The following is an 18,579-nucleotide window of genomic DNA, read 5'->3' on the forward strand; positions in this document are numbered from 1 at the left end:
ATTGAAGCAACTGGCACCCAATGTGGGGCTCAACGGGAAGAAGGTTCACAGCAATATATGTGATCAAAAGAGTTCAGAAGCCATTAATATAAGCCATGGGATTGGCAAGCTTTTACTGGAAAGCATTAGATAGTAAATATTTTAGGAGTTGTGAGCCACACAGTCCTTTATCACAAACTACTCAATTCTGCCTTTGTAGTACAAAAGCAGCCATAGACAATAAGTAAATGACTAGACGTGGCTGTGTTCCAATAAAACTTTATTTACAAAAACATGCACTGGGACAAGCTATAGTTTGTTTGACCCCAGGAATAGACCAAAGTGAACACATGAAAGACAGTAAAAATAGGAATGAGGTTACCACATTCCTTTCGGCAGCTGTGTGGAGAATAAATTGAGGAGAGCAAGACTGTTGGCGGGGACGTTAGTTAAGAAGCTGTTGGCAGTATATCAGATGAGGACCTGAATTAGAACAGTGGTAGCAGAAGCTCTAGAGAGGAAAGTACAAATTTAATAAATATATTAAAAGTAACTGGCAAGTTGACTTACTGTTCTGCCAAGATGGAGAAGCTCCATTCTACCCTCTTAGAACTAAAACACACTGGACATAAAAAAACAGCCATAGGAAAATCCTAAAAGATAGAAAGAAGGCAAACAACCTGTGGATCTCAGGGTTTGAGAAACAACATGTAAGTTCCATGGCTTTCCTTATTGCCTCCCATATAGCTCAGATAGAGTTCTATGGAAGCCTCCAACCTGGAATCACCAACAAGCACAAACCAGAAAGACCTCCAAGAAAAGCTTTTGCCCCCCTGGCAGAGAGGACAAGGAAAGGGGTGGCCAAATACCTATGGAAAAACAGCACCACGTCCCCTACCCCTGCCCAGTTTCAGAAGGGCCAAGCAGGAAGTTGACCTTCCACTCCATTCCCTCCCCTACACTTCCTCATACTCCCAAGAAAACAAGTAACATGATCCAATAACCCTATTAAGTGATGTTGATGGACTGAGCTGGGAGCTGATCTTCTATTCTACACCTAGAATAAGCAGGCAGTACTTCAATTCCCTCACCATAGTATTATCAGTGGGGTCCAGGGGTGAGCTGAGCTTCTACCCCATGCAATATCAATGAGACAGACTGAAGTAATACAAGGTAGGGTAGTCAACACCCTCATCCCCTTCCCTGGTGTCAGTGGGGCCCAGTAAGGAGCTGAGTCTCTGCTCCCACTCAGAAGCAGTGACAATGATTTTAAAGCAGTCATCAAAAAAAGTGCTTCAATAAACAATTAAAAATTCTCTTGAACAAATTTTTAAAAAATAGAAAATCTCAGCAAAGAAATCAAAGTTATTTTTTAAAAAGCAAATGGAAATATAGAACTAAAAAAGGTAATAATAAAAATAAACTTGGTGGATGGGCTCTAGAGTAGAGTGAAAATAACAGGAAAGGATCAATAAAGTTGAGGACAGATCAATAGATTTAACCCAAACTGAACAACACAGAGAAAACAGCCTGTGATAAATGAAAAGAGTATCTGGGATCTGTGAGCAACAAAAAAGATAACATTCATACCATCAGAATCTCTAAAGGAGAGAAAAGAATAAGACTAAAAAAAGTATTCAAAAGTATTCATAAATATTCAAAAGTATTCAAAAAGTAATGGCTGAGAACTTCTCAAATTTGGCAAAAAACATAAGCCCACAGATTTAAAAAGCTGACCTAATAGGAAACACCCAGAGAAATCCATGCCAAGACACATTATAATGAAAATCTTGAAAACAAAAGACAAAGAAAAAATATTGCAAGCAGCCAGGGAGAAATGCCACATTACTTAAATAGGAGCATCAATTCAAATGACAGTGAATTTCTCTTCTGAATGGATGCCAGGGAAAAAAAGTAGCACAACATTTTTCAAGTATTGAAAGGAAAGAACTCTAACCACAAATTCTACATCCAGCAAAAATATCCTTTGGGAATGAAGAGGAAATAAAGACATTCTCAAAGGAAAACTAAGAGAATTTGTTGCTAGCAAACTGTCCTTAAAGAATGGCTAAAAGAGTTTCTTTAAAAAAAGAAGAAATTATAGCAAGAAAAGCTTGGAACTTCAGAAAGGAAATAACTCTGGAGTGAAAAAATATGGATAAATATGATAGACAACGATATGCCTTAGGAGTTTTTAAATCATATTTGATGATTGAAGCAAATATTATAACACCATTTGATGTGTTCGATATATGTAGAGGAAATTCTTAACACAATCAAATTTCAAAAGTGGGAGAGTAAAGAGACGTATATGGTTTCTACACATCACTCAAAGTGATAAAATATTGATCCAGTAGACTGTGATGTTATATATCTAGGACAATACATACAGCAACCAATAAGAAAGTTATATAAGGCAAAAGTCCAAAAACCAGTATAAATAAACCAAGAAGTAATCCTAAACAATGTTCAAATAACAACAGAAAGTATGTAAAGAGAACCAGAAGAATGAGAAACAGAGAAAACAAATAATAAAACATTAAGCTTAAGTCCTAATATATCAGTAATTGCCTTACATGTAAATGGTCCAGATATACCAAATAAAAGAGAGATATCAGCAAAATGATTTTAAAATAATTATCCAACAATATGCTGTATACAAGAAAATAACTTCAAATGCAATGGCATACGTAGATTAAAAGTAAAAGGATGGAAAAATTTATATTTTACAAACATTAATCAAATGTAGAAGCAGGAGTGACTACGTTAATATCATATAAAGTAAACTTTAGAGCAAAGAAAATTACTAGAAACAAAGAGGGACATTACATAACGACCAAAGGACAACCCACCAGGAAGATAAAACAATCCCAAATGTGTATGCACAAAACAATAGAACCACAAAATACATGAAGCAAAAATTGATAGAGCTGAAAGGAGAAATGAAAATCCATAATTATTATTGGGGATTTCAACATCCACTCTCAGAAACTACAAGACAGAAAATAGCAAGAATATAGAAGACCTCATCAGCACCATCAACCAACAGGATATAATTTACATATATAGAACATTCCAACCAACAGGAGATAAGGAATCTCATAAGAAATCACTGACAGAAAGAAAACAGGAAAATCTCCAAATACTTGAAAAGTAAACACACTCCTAAAAAATAATATATTGCTGAACAGAAAGTCTCAAAAGAAATTTTTGTGTTCTGGGAAGATGGCATTGGAAGAGGCAGGCAGGGCTCAACTCTCTCACAAAAACAAGGGAGAAAGAGCCAAAAGCTGTCCAAGGAACCTGCTTTGGGGGTCAGCAAACCAGGAGAGTGTGACACAACTCCCAGGGGGTTGAGAGATAGAGAAACCAAGAACCCAAAACAACAAACGTGAGTTACCAAAGTCCAGCAGCGGCTGTAAAAGGGTACCGCCTGCAAGATATTTGGCCAGGGTAAAACCCCTGCCTCGCTACAGCCAATGGAGAGGATAACAGACATCTTCCTTCCTGTCAGTTGTTACAAGGGAAAGGCAGGGGGCTTCTCTCCAGTGAATTTGGTTAGTGGCACCTACTTTGAATCTCAGCTCTGGTTAGACTTAAACATGGGAAAGTGGAGATTGAAACACCTCTGTGGAAAGGTACACTGATGAGCACCATCTGCTGGATAATCTGGAAATTGGATGGACAAAAACTGCTTTTGGGTCTCTCTTTACCCTGAGAGAAAATCTATGCCCCATTACTGAGTCCCTGGCCTGATTTTGATAATTTAATCTGGGCAATTTTAAGGACTTAGAATAAGTTGAAGCAAATATCATAGAAGATATATGGAAAAAAAAAATAGGCAGAGAGAGAAATTAACCATCATAGTAAATTTAGTAACATATTTAGATGTCTAGACATCAGCAAAGAATTACAAGCCATTCTAGAAAACAGGAAGAGATGGCCCAGTCAAAGGAACAAACCAAATATCCTGAAGAGATACAGAATTTAAGACAATTAATCAATGATAATCACACCACTCTCCTAAATCAATTCAAGGAACTCAAAGAAAATATGGCTAAAGAGAAAAAGGATATTAGGAAGACACCGGGGAGTGGTTGTGGCTCAAGCAGTTGAGCCCCCACCTCTCACACAGGAGGTCCCAGGTTTGGTTCCTGGTGCCTCCTGAAAAAACAAAAATGAACAACAAGCAAAAGAGATGAAAAAACCGACTCAGGGAAGCCGATGTGACTCAGTGGGTGGGTGCTGGCTTCATACATATGAGGTCCACGGTTTCAATCCACAGCACCCAAACCTAAAAAAAAAAAAGACACTAGGTGAGCATCAAGAACAATTTGAAAATCTGCAAAGAAAGTAACAGAACATATGAAAATGAAAGACATGATGGATGAGATTAAAAATACATTAGAAAGGAGAACCAGGAAGATGGCAGCAGAGTAAGGAGCTCCTAGAGTCAGCTCCTGCTACATGGCAGTTAGTAAACATTAGAGCTATCTGAAGCTGGCTGAGGCACCTGTTTGGGGGCTCCAGGAGGCCAGAAGAGCATCCTGCAACATCCTTGAAGGAATGGAAGGAAGAGACTGCCCATCTGCAGAGAAGACTCATAAGTAGAGTACTCCATGCCACACAGGCCAGTGCCCATCCCCTACTGGAGGCACAAGCCACCTCAGGAGCTGTTCCACAGCTGGAATTGAAAGCTCCACTTCCCAAAAATGGAGGAGGAAGAGGTGGTTGGGTACCAATTTCAGCTACTGATGAGTAAATTCAGCAGGCTAAAGTATAATCCTGAAAACAGCTGAAGTTTGAACCTGTCCAAGTCACAAAGAGGCCAGTAGCAGCCATCTTAACACCGTGTCTGGCACAAGGGGAAGCAGGATGGACTGAAAATCACAGTGCTGGTGGGGACCGGCTTCTTTCCATCCAGATCAGATTGCAGCTCTGGCCTAGTCCCCAGTGCCACCTCTAGTAGGGAGGAAGCTATGGAGACCTGCACCAGCCTTTCTGAGAAATTACCAACCAAGCCACGGAGGCCGGTGATTATCCTACTCTGGCAGCATGAGCCACCCAAGGAGTTGTTCTGTGGCTCGAATTGGAAGCTCCATTTCCCAAAAACGTGGGAGGAGGAAACGGTTGGCTGTCAATTTCAGCTACTGATTCGTAGACTTGGCTGGCTGGGAACAGCAGGGATGTGAATCTGCCCAAGTCAGAAAGAGGCTGGTGGCCACCATTTTGACTCCACCCCCAGCCTGAGGAGAAGCCAGTCTGACGGAAAATCACAGTGATGGTAGGAACCAGTTTCTTTCACCCAGATCAGCCTGCAGCCCTAGCCTAGGCTTCAGCCCCTCCTCTGGTAGGGAGGAGGCTGGCAGGCCCTGCTCCAGCCTATCTAGGTAACTGCAGGTAACTTTGGCTGGCACAGACTAAAAATGGGTAGTCTACTGGGGAAACTGTGGTCATCTTGGACCTGCACTGCATAGATTACTGCCCACACCTGCAGCTCCATCCCCACCCCAGGCAGGAGAGAAAGGGGCGTGAAGCTCCATCAGTCTCTCTGGGCAACTACAGTCTAGGCCTGCATGACTTGGATCATTCCACACAGCTGACTCTGTCCCTACCTCTGGCAAAGAAGAAAGTTGGGAAAAGCTTCACTGGTCCCTGGTACAATGAGGGCAGCTTATACCTCCACGGCTTACATTACCAACTATGTGCTTGGCTCCTACCGCACAACCAGCAAGGGAGAAAGGGCAGGAAGCTCTAAACTAAAGAGAAAAACTGCACTCAGAATAAATACTCTAGTAATCCAGATGCCAAGACACTAAAAAAAATTACAACCCACACCAAGAAACATGAAGATATGGCTCAGTTAAAGGAACAAGATAAACCTCCAGATGACATAGAGTTGAGACAACTAATTGTAGATGTTCAAATAAATCTCATTAATAAATTCAGTGACCCAGAGACAGATAATGTAGATACAACCCCAGGTATTGGTTCTTCTGAGGGCTACAGAGATCCACAGGTTCTATGGTCATGGCAGATGGAGTTCAGTGCCATGTCAGTTGGCCCTACTTTGGAGTTTGTGTTTCTGTGTGATGGAGCTGGACTCAAATGTGATCTTTGTCCACAAGCTTCTCCTGTTACTTTTAACAGATCTGTAGTTGGTGCTGGGGTTTAGTGTATACCCAGGGAACCTGAATCTCTGGACTGACCATGTGCTAGCCAGGCCCTGAGCCTCAACAGACTTGCAACTCCTACACTCTGGTTTATTGGACTTATCCCACTCAGCTAACATGGAGGTGAAGAATGTCAACCACCACACCAGGGAGCCAAGAGTGCCTACAACTGAAAGCAGGAGAATTGCATCCAGCATCCATGTGGAGTCTAAGTCCCCTCTTGACATAGATGTAGAGTGGGCACAACCATTCTAAGGTCCACAGGATGGAGGAATAGAGTATGGATTAGAGTGGACTTACTGATATTCTATACATGAACTATTGTGATTAGTAATCGAAGAAAATGTGGCATTGGTGTGGAGAAAGTGGCCATGGTGGCTGCTGAGGGTAGGGAGTGGAAGGAAGAGATGTGATGTGGGGGCATTTTCGGGGGTTGGAGTTGTCCTGGGTGGTGCTGTAGGGACAATTACCGGATATTGTATGTCCTCCCATGGCCCACTGGGTAGACTGTGGGAAAGTGTGGGCTATGGTATGGACCATTGACCATGAGGTGTAGCAGTGCTCAGAGATGTATTCACCAAGTACAATGAATGTCTCATGATGATGGAGGAGGTTGTTGTTATGGGGGGAGGAGTGGAGTGAGGGGCGTGGGGGGTATATGGGGACCTCATATTTTTTTAATGTAACATTAAAAATTAAATAAAGAAAAATAAAATAAATTCAGTGAGATGGCTAAAGAGATTACAGATATTAAGAAGACACTGGGGCGGCAGACTTGGCCCAGTGGTTAGGGCGTCCATCTACCACATGGGAGGTCCACGGTTCAAACTCCGGGCGTCCTTGACCCATGTGGAGCTGGCCCATGAGCAGTGCTGATGCGCGCAAGGAGTGCCATGCCAGGCTGGGGTGCCCCCCGCGTAGGGGAGCCCCACGCACAAGGAGTGCGCCCCATAAGGAGAGCATCCCAGTGCGAAAGTGCAGCCTGCCCAAGAATGGTGCTGCACACACAGAGAGCTGACACGACAAGATGAATCAGCAAAAAAGAGATACAGATTCCCATGCCGCTGACAACAACAGAAGTGAACAAAAGAAGATGCAGCAAATAGACACAGAGAACAGACAACCGGGGTGGGGGGGAAAGGGAGAGAAATAAATAAATAAATCTTTAAAAAAAAAAAAAAGAATTTGAAAGCATACATAGAAAAATAGCAGATCTTATGGGAATGAAAGTTGCAATAAATGAAATTTTAAAAAAACATTGGAATCACATAACAGCAGATTTGAGGAGGCAGAAGAAAGGACTGGTGAGCTTGAAGAAATGGCCTCTGAAAGTGAACATACAAAGTGAATAGATGAAGAAACAATGGAAAAAATTGAACAAGGTCTCAGGGAATTAAATGACAGCAAAAGGCATGCAAAAATACATGTCATATGTGTCCCAGAAGGAGAAGAGAAGGGAAAAGGGGCAGAAGGAATATTTGAAGAAATAATGGTAGAAAATGTCCCAACCCTATTGAAGGACGTAGATATCCCTGTCCAAGAAGCACAACACACTTTCATCCAAAAAGAATCCGAATAGACCAACTCCAAGACACATACTTACTCATCAGAATATCAAAGACCAATGACAAAGAATTCTGAGAGCAGCAAGAGAAAAGCAATGTGTAACATATAAAGGATATCCAATAAGATTAAGTGCTGATTTCTCACCAGAAACCATGGAGGCAAGAAGGCAATGGTCTGATATATTTAAGATACTACAAGAGAAAAACTTCCAGGCAAGAATCTTATATCCAGCAAGACTGTCTTTCAAAAAGGAGGATGAGTTTAGAATATTCACGGATAAACAGAAACTGAGTTTGTAACCAAGAGACCTGATTTGCAGGAAATACTAAAGAGTGTGCTATAACCTGAAAAGAAAAGACAGGAGAGAGAGGCCTCAAAGAGAGTCTAGAAATAAAGATTATATCAATAAAAGTAACTAAAAGTGTCAAAAGAGCAGTGAAAATAAAATATGACAGATAAAACTCAAATAATCAGGAATAAACTTAACCAATCATGTAAAGCACTTGTACTCAGAAAACTGCAACTCAATATTAAAAGAAATAGAAGAAGTCTTAAATAACTGGAAGAATATTCCATGCTCATGGATTAGAAAAACAAATATCTTTAAGATGTCAGTTCTACTCAAATTTATATACAGATTCAATGCAATTCTGATAAAATTCCACCAGCATTAAAAAAAAAAAATTTAAAACATGATCATCAAATTTATTTGGAAGTGTAAGGGGTCCTGAATAGCAGAAACATCATAAAAAGGGAAAGTGAACCCTCATCTCCAGGCTTTAAATCATATTACCTAGCTATAGTGGTAAAAACTACATGGTACTGGCATAAAGACAGACACATAGACCAATGGAACCAAATTGATGGGTCAGAAACAGACCCTCATTTGTATGGTCAAGTGATTTTTGACCTGTCAAACCCACACAGCTCGGGCAGAACAATCCTTTCAACAAGTGCTGAAAGAATTGGATATCCATAGCCAAAAGAAAGAAAGAGGACTCCTATCTCACACTTTATCAAAAAATTAACTTAAAATGGATAAAAAACCTAAAAATAAAAGCAGGAACCATAAAACTTGTAGAAGAAATTATAGAAAAACACCTTCAAGACCTGGTGGTAGATGGTGGATTCTTAAAGGAGATAATGGGAGGACTGAGATGGACTACTGATGTTTAATGTATGTAGAAGTTTTAATTAGCTTTACTGTAAAACTGTGGGAATGTATAGAGTGGATGGTAACACATAGTTTATAAATGAGAATGTGGCTGAAAATGGTAGCCTAGGTATGTAAATGCCAATGGAAAGAATGCTAGAGAATAATCTAGGAACTGAATAGCACAGTAAACCAAGAGGAGCATGAGAACTGTGGTTGACGGTATAGATGCAAGAGTGTCCTTTGTGAGTAGTGCAAATGTAGATCACTACTTCAGGGTGTTGGGAATGTGGAGAAGCATGGGAAAAATACAGCTGAAGTGACCTATGGACTGTGGTTAGTAGTAATAAAATAATATTCTTGCATCTGTGCAAAAGATGTACTGTGTTGATAATGAGGCAGTATGGAAAATGTGAGCCAAATGTATACTATGGACATGGTAACAATCAGATGATATTATCTTATCTGTAGCAAATGTTCCACCACAGTGTGGTGTGTTGATGGAGGGGTGTTGTTTGGGAATTCTACACATGTGCATGATTGTTTTATAAGTTTACTAGCTCTATCATAAAAAATATATTTAAAAAATAATAATAGGGTGGGTTGGGAGAAAAACACACCAAATGTAAGATAAGGACTATGAGGAAGTGGACTTGGCCCAGTGGATAGGGCGTCTATCTACCACATGGGAGGTCCGCAGTTCAAATCCCGGGCCTCCTTGACCCGTGTGGAGCTGGCCCATGCACAATGCTGATGCGCGCAAGGAGTGCAGTGCCACTCAGGGGTGTCCCCGCATAGGAGAGCCCCATGAGCAAGGAGTGTGCCCCATTAGGAGAGCTGCCCAGTGTGAAAGAAAGTGCAGCCTGCCCAAGAATGGCACCGCACACACGGAGAGCTAACACAACAGGATGACATAACAAAAAGAAACACAGTTTCCCGTGCCGCTGACAACAACAGAAGTGGACAAAAAAAAAAAAAAAAGAACAACATGCAGCAAAATGGACACAGAGAACAGACAACTGGGGTGGGGGAAGAAAGGGAGAGAAATAAATAAAAATAAAATAAATCTTAAAAAAAAATAAACCTATTTTTAAAAAAGATAAGGACTATGATTAGTAGTAAGATTTTGACAATATTTTTGCTTCATAATTTGTAACCAATGTCTCATAACAATGCAAGGTATTGGTGGAGGGTTGATGTATGGAACCCCTCTATGATGTTATGCATGTTTGCTTTATAAGTTGTTTTTTTTTTTTTAAAGATTTATTTTTATTTATTTAATTCCCCTCCCCTCCCCCAGTTGTCTGTTTTCTGTGTCTTTTGCTGCGTCTTGTTTCTTTGTCCGCTTCTGTTGTCGTCAGCGGCACGGGAAGTGTGGGCGGCGCCATTCCTCGGCAGGCTGCTCCCTCCTTCGCGCTGGGCGGCTCTCCTTATGGGTGCACTCCTTGCGCGTGGGGCTCCCCTATGCGGGGGACACCCCTGTGTAGCACGGCACTCCTTGCGTGCATCAGCACTGCGCTTGGGCCAGCTCCACACGGGTCAAGGAGGCCCGGGGCTTGAACCGCGGACCTCCCATGTGGTAGACGGACGCCCTAACCACTGGGCCAAAGTCCGTTTCCCTGCTTTATAAGTTTATAACTTTTACTATACACTTAATTGTTTATGTTTGTTCATATATAAATGATATAAAGATGATAATAATAGGGTTGGTTTGGGGGAAAATACTTCAGTTAGTAGTAACATTTTGACAATGCTCTTTAATCATTAGTTAAAAAGGTTTAACAATAATACAAATTATTGGTGGTAGGGTGAGTTATGATAGTCCTTTATGATGTTATATATGTTTGTTTTGTAAGTTCACAACTATTATTACACACTTACTGCCTTTGTATGTTTATGTATGAGTGACATACATCAATAAATTAATTTTAAAAATACATTAGAGAGGAGTGGATGTGGCTCAAGTGATTGTGCACCCTCTTCCCACATGGGAGGTCCCAGGTTTGGTCCATAGTACCTCCTAAAAACAAAAACAAACAAACAACAAGCAAACAAATGAGAAAAAAAAAATGAACAATGCAGGGAAACCTATGTGGCTCAGTGGTTGAGCACTGGCTTCCCACATATGAGGTCCAGGGTTCAATCTCCAGGTCTGGTATCAAAAAAAAACTAAAAATATATATATTAGAGGCACATAAGGGCATATTTCAATTACTTGAAGACAGAATCAGTGATTTCAAAGACAGAACAGGAAAAGACAGGAGAACAGAAGGAAAAGAGAATGGAAAAAAATGGAACAGGGTTCCTGAGAATAACACATGTTATTGGTGTTCCAAAAGGAGAAGAGAATGGAAAAGGGGAAGAAAGAATATTTGAGGAAATAATAACCAAAACCTTGAAAACTTCCCAATCCTTATAAAAGACATAAATATCAATATCCAAGAAGGACAACAAACCCCAAGCAGAATATATCTGAATAGACCTACCCTGAGACACCTACTATTCAGAATGACAAAAAAAAGAAGTCAGAATGACAAATATCAGAGATAAAGAAAGGATTCTGAAAACAGTAAGAGCAAGCAAAGCATCACATACAAAGGAACCTCAATAAGATTAAGTACTGCCCTCTTATCAGAAAACATGAAGGTGAGAAGAAAGTGGTATGATGTATTTAAGATACTGAAAGAGAAAAACTGCCAGCCAAGAAATTCTGTATCTGTCAAAACTGTCCTTTAAAAATGAGAGTGAGTTCAAAGTCTTCACAGACAAACCAACACAGACAGACTCTGTTACCAAAAAAGCAGAATTACAAGAGATACTAAAGAGAGTGTTGTAGCCTGAAAGGAAAAAATAAGGATGGGAGATTTGGAGAAGAGTGTAGAAATGAAGATTATTAAGAAGGGTAAATTAAAGGGTAAAAAGACAATAGCAAGATAGGACAACAGAAAAACAAAGGACAAATGGATGAAGTAAGCAATGTCTTTACAGTAAAAACATTAAATGTTAATGACTTGAATTACCCAATCAAAAGACATAGACTGATAAAATGGATTTAAAAATATGAGCCATCTATATGTTGTCTACAAGGGACTCACCTCAGATGTAAGAACACAATTCCAGGTTAAAAGTGAAAGGTTGGAAAAAGATATTCCATGCAAATAGTAACCAAAAAATAACTCAAGTAGCAATACTAATATTGGACAAAATAGGTTTTAAATGCAAAATTGTTATAAAGTATGAAGAAGTTCATTATATACATTATATATTAAAAATTGGGCAATTCACCAAGAAGAAATAACTGTACTAAATATTTATGCACTTAACCTGAGTGCCCCAAGATACATGAGACACACATTGACAAAACTGAAGGGAGGAATAGATGTCTCTACAATAATAGTTGGAGATTTCAGCACATCACTCTCAATATTGGATAGAACATCTGGGCAGATGATAAATAAAAAAACAGAGAGCTTGAATAATATGATAAATGAACAAGACCTAACAGACATCTAGAGAGCATTGCACCCCAAAACAGAGGATATACACTCTTTTCAAGCACCCATGGATCCTTCTCCAAGATAGTTCATATGTTGGGTCACAAGACAAGTCTCTATAAATTTTTAAAGATTGAAATTATACAAAACATTTTCTCTGATCATAACAGAATGAAGGTGGAAATCAATAATGGATGGAAAAAGGGAAAATTCACAATTATATGGAAATCAAACAACACAATCTTAATTAATCAGTGGGTCAAAGAAGAAATTGCAAGATATCTCAAGATGAATGAAAAATGAGAACACAATCTATCAAAACCTAAGGTCACCACAAAGGCAGTGCTGCAAGGGAAATTATAATCCTCAACGCCTACATTAAAAAGAAGAAAAAGCTAAAATTGAAGATCTAACTCCACACCTGGAGGAACTAGAAAAAGAACAGCAAACTTATCCCAAACCAAGCTGAAGGAAAGAAATAGCAAAGATCTGAGCAGAAATAAATGAAATTGAGAACAACAACAACAACAAAAAACCAATAGAGGGAATCAACAAAACTGAATGTTCATTCTTTGAGATCAACAAAATTGACAAACCCTTAGCAAGACTGACAAAGAAAAAAAGAGAGAAGATACAAATAAATAAAATCAGAAATGAGAGGGGCACATTACCACTGACTCCACAGAAAAATACAGAGAACTGAATGAAAATGAAAATAAATCATAAAAATATGTAGAGGGAGTGGATGTGGCTCAAGCAGTTAAGCATTAGCTTCCCACATGCAAGGTCCCAGGTTCAATCCCTGGCCCATGTCTCGTAAAAAAATTTAAAAATTAAAAATGTATGGCTAAAGCAGTGCTGAGAGGGAAATTTATAGCACTAAATGCTTAATCATAGAAATGAAGAAGGGTCTCAAATCCATAATCTAAGTTCCTACCTCCATTAACTCAAAAGAGAAGAATGAAATAAATCCAAAGTAAACAGAGTTGGAAAGCAGACTTGGCCCAATGGATAGTGTGTCCGCCTACCACATGGGAGGTCTGTGGTTCAAACCCCAGGCCTTCTTGACCCGTGTGGACTGGCCCATGCACAGTGCTGATGTGCACAAGGAGTGCCCTGCCATGCAGGGGTGTCCCCCGCATAGGGGAGCCCCATGCGCAAAGAGTGCGCCCCATAAGGAGAGCCGCCCCACATGAAAGAAAATGCAGCCTGCCCAAGTATGGTGCCACACACATGGAGAGCTGATACAGCAAGATGACTCAACAAAAAGAAACAGATTCCCGGTGCTGCTGATAAGGGCAGAAGCGGTCACAGAAGAACACACAGCGAATGGACACACAGAGCAGACAACAGGGGGGCTGGGGCGCAACGCGAGAGAAATAAATAATAAATCTTAAAAAAAAAAGTAAACAGAGGAAATAAATAATTAAGATAAGAATAGAAATCAGTGAGACTAAAAACAGGAAAATAGAGAAAATCAATGAAACAAAAAGCTGGTTCTTCAAAAAAAAAAATCAGTAAAATTGATAAACCTCTAGGAAGACTAACAAAAATAAAAAGAAGGCATATGCACAAAAATGAATTGCCTGGATGTGATCATGAAGAAATATCAGATAAAATTGGGGGACATTCAATAAAATCATTTGTTAAAATAACTGGTCTTTAGTCTTCAAAATTGTCAAGGTTTTGAGAGTCAAGGAAAGACAGGAATTTTTCCAGATTGAAGATGACTAAAGAGCCATGATAACTAATTGCAGCACTTGACACTTTCAGTATAACTGACATTATTGGGACAATTGGCAAAGCTTGAGTTGGGCCTGAGAATTAAGTGTAGTAACGTATTAATGTTATTTCCTGATTCCTTTGTAAAGTAGTTATGTCATTTGTAGCAGTTTGATATTATTGATGAATTCCAAAAAGAAATATTGGATTACGTTTGTAAACTGATCTTTTCCTCTGGGCATATTAGATTATTGGATTCATAGGTTTACTTGATTAAGTAACTATGTAAACCTCTTATGCCAGTAGGGTGTTGAGTCCCACCTTTTGGTGGGTGGGGACTCACAGATAAAAAGCATGGCAAAAGACAGAATTAGGGGTCCTTACTGTTGGAGTTTTGATGTTGGAGTTTGATGCTGAAGCTGAAGCCCCAGGAGGAGAGGAACCCTGAACCCAGAGAGAAGCAAAACCCTGGAAGGGAGGAACCCAGGAAGCCTGAACCCTCACAGACATCAGCAGCCATCTTGCTCCAACCCATGGAAATAGACTTTAATAAAGGAAGTAACTTATGCTTTATAGCCTGTTATGTGTAAGCTCCTAACCCAAATAAATACTCTTCATGAAAACCAACCAATTTCTGGTATTTTGCATCAGCACCCCTTCGGCTGACTAATACATCAGTAGAGAAGGTGTTTGGAAACCACACTAAAATATTTGGAGGTGATTGGTCGTAATGTTGGCAATTAATAATGAAATGTTTCAGAGAAAAACATTCTTTGCACCATTCTTGCAACTCTTGTGAGTTTGAAATTATTTCCAAAAGAAAGAGAAAAAAGTAACTGGCAGAGCTTAAAGTCTGAATGGAGATGAGAGAGTAGGAGTCAAGAATTACTCCCAGGTTTCTAGTTTGGGTGACTGGGGCCACCAGCTGAAACTGAGGAATAATATTTCATATCTTAGTTAAATGAATTAGATATAATTTCATAAGTTTAATATAAAAGAGAATTGCATAGATCAGATATTCTCTTTTATTATTGTTTTAAAATTATTAATAAATGTATTAAAGTTATCTTGACAAATGCCTTTATTTGTGGCTAAATTCTAAAAGTTTCCTGTGGTCAGATGGTTTGATACAAGAACAGGAACCAGAAATTCTGAATTTCATTCCTGGCTCTAATTTTATACAAAGCACTTAATTTCTTCCATGCTTGCTTTTTCATTTAAAATGTGGGACTCATAATTCTAGTCTGAAAAACAGTTTCCTCAGAAGAAAGTCATAACTTGAGTGAAATTAACTTCTTCTAATTTTTTAAACATAAAATTGTTTTTGATATTCACCTAACAGTACAAACATATCCCAAACTAATTGTTTCCTGAAAGTGATTATGTTTTAGAGTTATCAATTCATGTTGAGGTAACTTTATGAAATGGGAATTAAATTTGAACTAATTCTGATAAAAATCATATCCTTTAATCTTAGCCGTAACAACTGCTTAGCAATATCATAATAGGAAGGTTGTGCATCATGAAGAAGGTGGGGGAAGAAACAAAAACAACAGAAAGTCAATTCCTACATAAAACTCCACAGTTTCAATAATTTTTGGTATCCATTCCTTTTGTAAGTTTTCTCAGAAAGCAACAGACAGAACTATATATAGCCTCAGCATGAAACTAATGAATTCATGACAAAACAACACCACTAGACATAATGATATATCTGCATTGGGGTGTTAATGTCAGACTTTAATGTTGAAGACTAGACTTCGGACCATACCTTAATCTAAATGGGACTTATAGGGAACATACTGTGTTCAGGTAGGCAGTGGGTCCAAACAATTTGCTTTTTGTTCACTCATTGTCAAGTCCCTTCCACTACCCCTTCAGAATGCCTTTCAGGTTGAGTTTGTTCTTTACACGTGAAGACCTGGGAAAGCTGAGGGGAGCTGAAAGAGAAAAATCAGTTCACATATTCATCATCTCTCCTCACAGAGAAACAAAGACAACTTTACAGTATAGAAATATTTAAAATGTTATTCCCCCTTCGTATTTTAATGAATCTTTAGTTTAAATAGACTCATAAAATGATAATAGTCATAAAATCATGAACTATGCCTGTAGTAGAAGATATGGAAGAAGCTAGTGTTTAGAACTTGCCTGAATAAAACTCTACAGTTCTTGTACAAGGTTTGAGAGGGCCACAGCTCATAGATTCATTGGATTTTTAAAAAACATTTTTCTTGAAGTATAGCATATATACAAGAAGTATACACATTATAAGTGTACATCTCAATAAATAATAAAAAGATTACATCTACGTAACCATATTCAGGTCAAGAAATAGTAATCTGTGAAAAAATGATGGTAAAAAGAGGTCAGAATAGTGATTAACATTGGGAGTTATCTTCTGGGAGAGGGTCAAGAGAGCCTGCTGGGATGTTTCCAATGTTCCATATCTTGATCTGGGTGATGGTTATCATGAGCATTTGCATATGTACATATCAGTCTGAATATTTAAGATTTGTGCATTTTGCTATATCTATGTTAAAATTTTTAAAAAAATAAAAATTTCATTCTATTCTAAAACTGTTGTGACTCTAGCAATAGAAGAAATTGTGTCATTGATGTGGAGACAGTAACCACGGTAGTTGCTGAGGGCAAGGAGAGGAGGAAGTGGCGTGATATGGTGTATTTTCAGGACTTGGAGTTGTCCTGAATGATATTGCAGGGACAGATGCAGAACACTGTATAACCTACCACAACCCACTAGATGGACTGAGGAGAGTGTGAACTACAATGTAAACGATGATCCATGCGGTGTGGCAGTGCTCCAGAGTGTTTTCACCAAATGCAATGAATGTGCCTTACTGATGAAAGGGGATGTTGATGTGGGAGGACTGGGGGTGGGGGGGACTGGGGTATATGGGAACCTCTTATGTTTTTTAATGTAACATTTTGTGTGATCTATTATCAAAATTTGCTATAAATAAATAAATAAATAAGTAAAATTCCAAAGGCTTGGTTTTGCCTGGTTTTGAATGTTATGTAAATGAAATCACACAGTATGTGTTCTCTTATATCTTTTCAACATTATGTGCATTACGTGGTTGAATATAGTTGCACTTTTGTTTTTTTTTAAGGATGTATTGGGGATCAAACCTGGGTCTGGTACATGAGAACTAGGTGCTCAAACACCTGAGCTACATCTGCTCCCAGCTGGATAAAGAAGATTGCAGATAGCTACATAGTGGTCATAGGCCATTAAAAGAGAAGGAAAAATCAGTGGCCCCCAATAAAGAAAAAAAAGACATTTGGGTGAAGCACCTGGTAAATCGTTTGGCATGTCATTTGGTGTATTTATGTACACATTTCCGTAGGGCATATCTGTAGGGAGTTGAATTGCTGTACATTCAGGTGGGTGTATATTTGATTGTAGATATTGCCAAACAGTTTTCCAAAATGGTTGTACCAATTAACATCCCACCATCAATGTATGAGAGTTCTATTTGTTCCACATCCCCACCAATAACTGGTATTGTTAGTTTTCATAACTTTAGGCATTTTGGTGGATGTGCAGTGGTATTTTATTGTTTACTTTTAATTTCTTTGGTTGCTAATGAATTTGAGTATTTTTTTCATATATCAGTAGTCATTTTGTGACATCTGTTCAATTCTTGCCCACTTTTCTAATAGCTTTCTGTATTTGTCTTACTGATTTGTAATTTCCCTTTATAAAATCTGGATATGAATCCTTTGGCTTGCCTTTTCACTCTCTTAATGGTGTCTTTTAATTAAGAGAGGTTATTAATGTTAGTTTGATCCAATTTATCAATCTTATCCTTCATGATTAGTGCATTTTTTTATGTTCTGTTAAGGAATCTCTTCTACCATGAGCTCATGCAAATAATTGCCTATGCTTATTTTAAAAGCTTTAGACATTTAGGTCTGTAATTTTCTGGAATCCAATTTTATATATCACATAATATAGTTACCAGGTTTCATTTTCTCCCCATATGGATATCCAAATTGTCCCAGCACTGTTTATTGAAAAGACCATGTATCCCCCACTGCTCTGAAGTGTAACCTTTGTCATAAATTAAGTGCCTATGTGTGTTTGAGTCTGTTGCAGGCCACTATTCTGTCCAGTTAGTCTATTTATCTTTCCTCACACCAATACCATGTTGTCTTTTTTTTTTTTTTTTTAATTTATTTAATTTCCCCCCTCCCCTGGTTGTCTGTTCTTGGTGTCTATTTGCTGCGTCTTGTTTCTTTGTCCACTTCTGTTGTCGTCAGCAGCAAGGGAAGTGTGGGCGGCGCCATTCCTGGGCAGGCTGCACTTTCTTTTCACGCTGGGCGGCTTTTCCTCACCGGCACACTCCTTGCGCGTGGGGCTCCCCCACGCGGGGGACACCCTTGCGTGGCACGGCACTCCTTGCGCGCATCAGCACTGCGCATGGCCAGCTCCACACGGGTCAAGGAGGCCCGGGGTTTGAACCGC

At 39.1% G+C, this 18,579-nt stretch overlaps 1 long non-coding RNA gene across 1 annotated transcript in view; it reads right to left on the reverse strand.

Moving 5' to 3' along the window:
- Nucleotides 1-242: 242 nt before the first annotated feature.
- LOC139436754 (uncharacterized) overlaps nucleotides 243-18,579 on the reverse strand; it is a 42,049-nt gene continuing 23,712 nt past the window's right edge. Inside the window, exons 3-4 of the long non-coding RNA XR_011646109.1 lie at nucleotides 15,891-16,027; nucleotides 243-4,273 (exon numbers count right to left, since the gene is read on the reverse strand). This is a non-coding gene — a long non-coding RNA (uncharacterized lncRNA). The remainder of the gene's footprint in view (nucleotides 4,274-15,890; nucleotides 16,028-18,579) is intronic.

This window comes from Dasypus novemcinctus, chromosome 17 (assembly GCF_030445035.2).
Source record: "Dasypus novemcinctus isolate mDasNov1 chromosome 17, mDasNov1.1.hap2, whole genome shotgun sequence".
In the NCBI taxonomy this organism is placed as follows: Eukaryota; Metazoa; Chordata; class Mammalia; order Cingulata; family Dasypodidae; genus Dasypus; species Dasypus novemcinctus.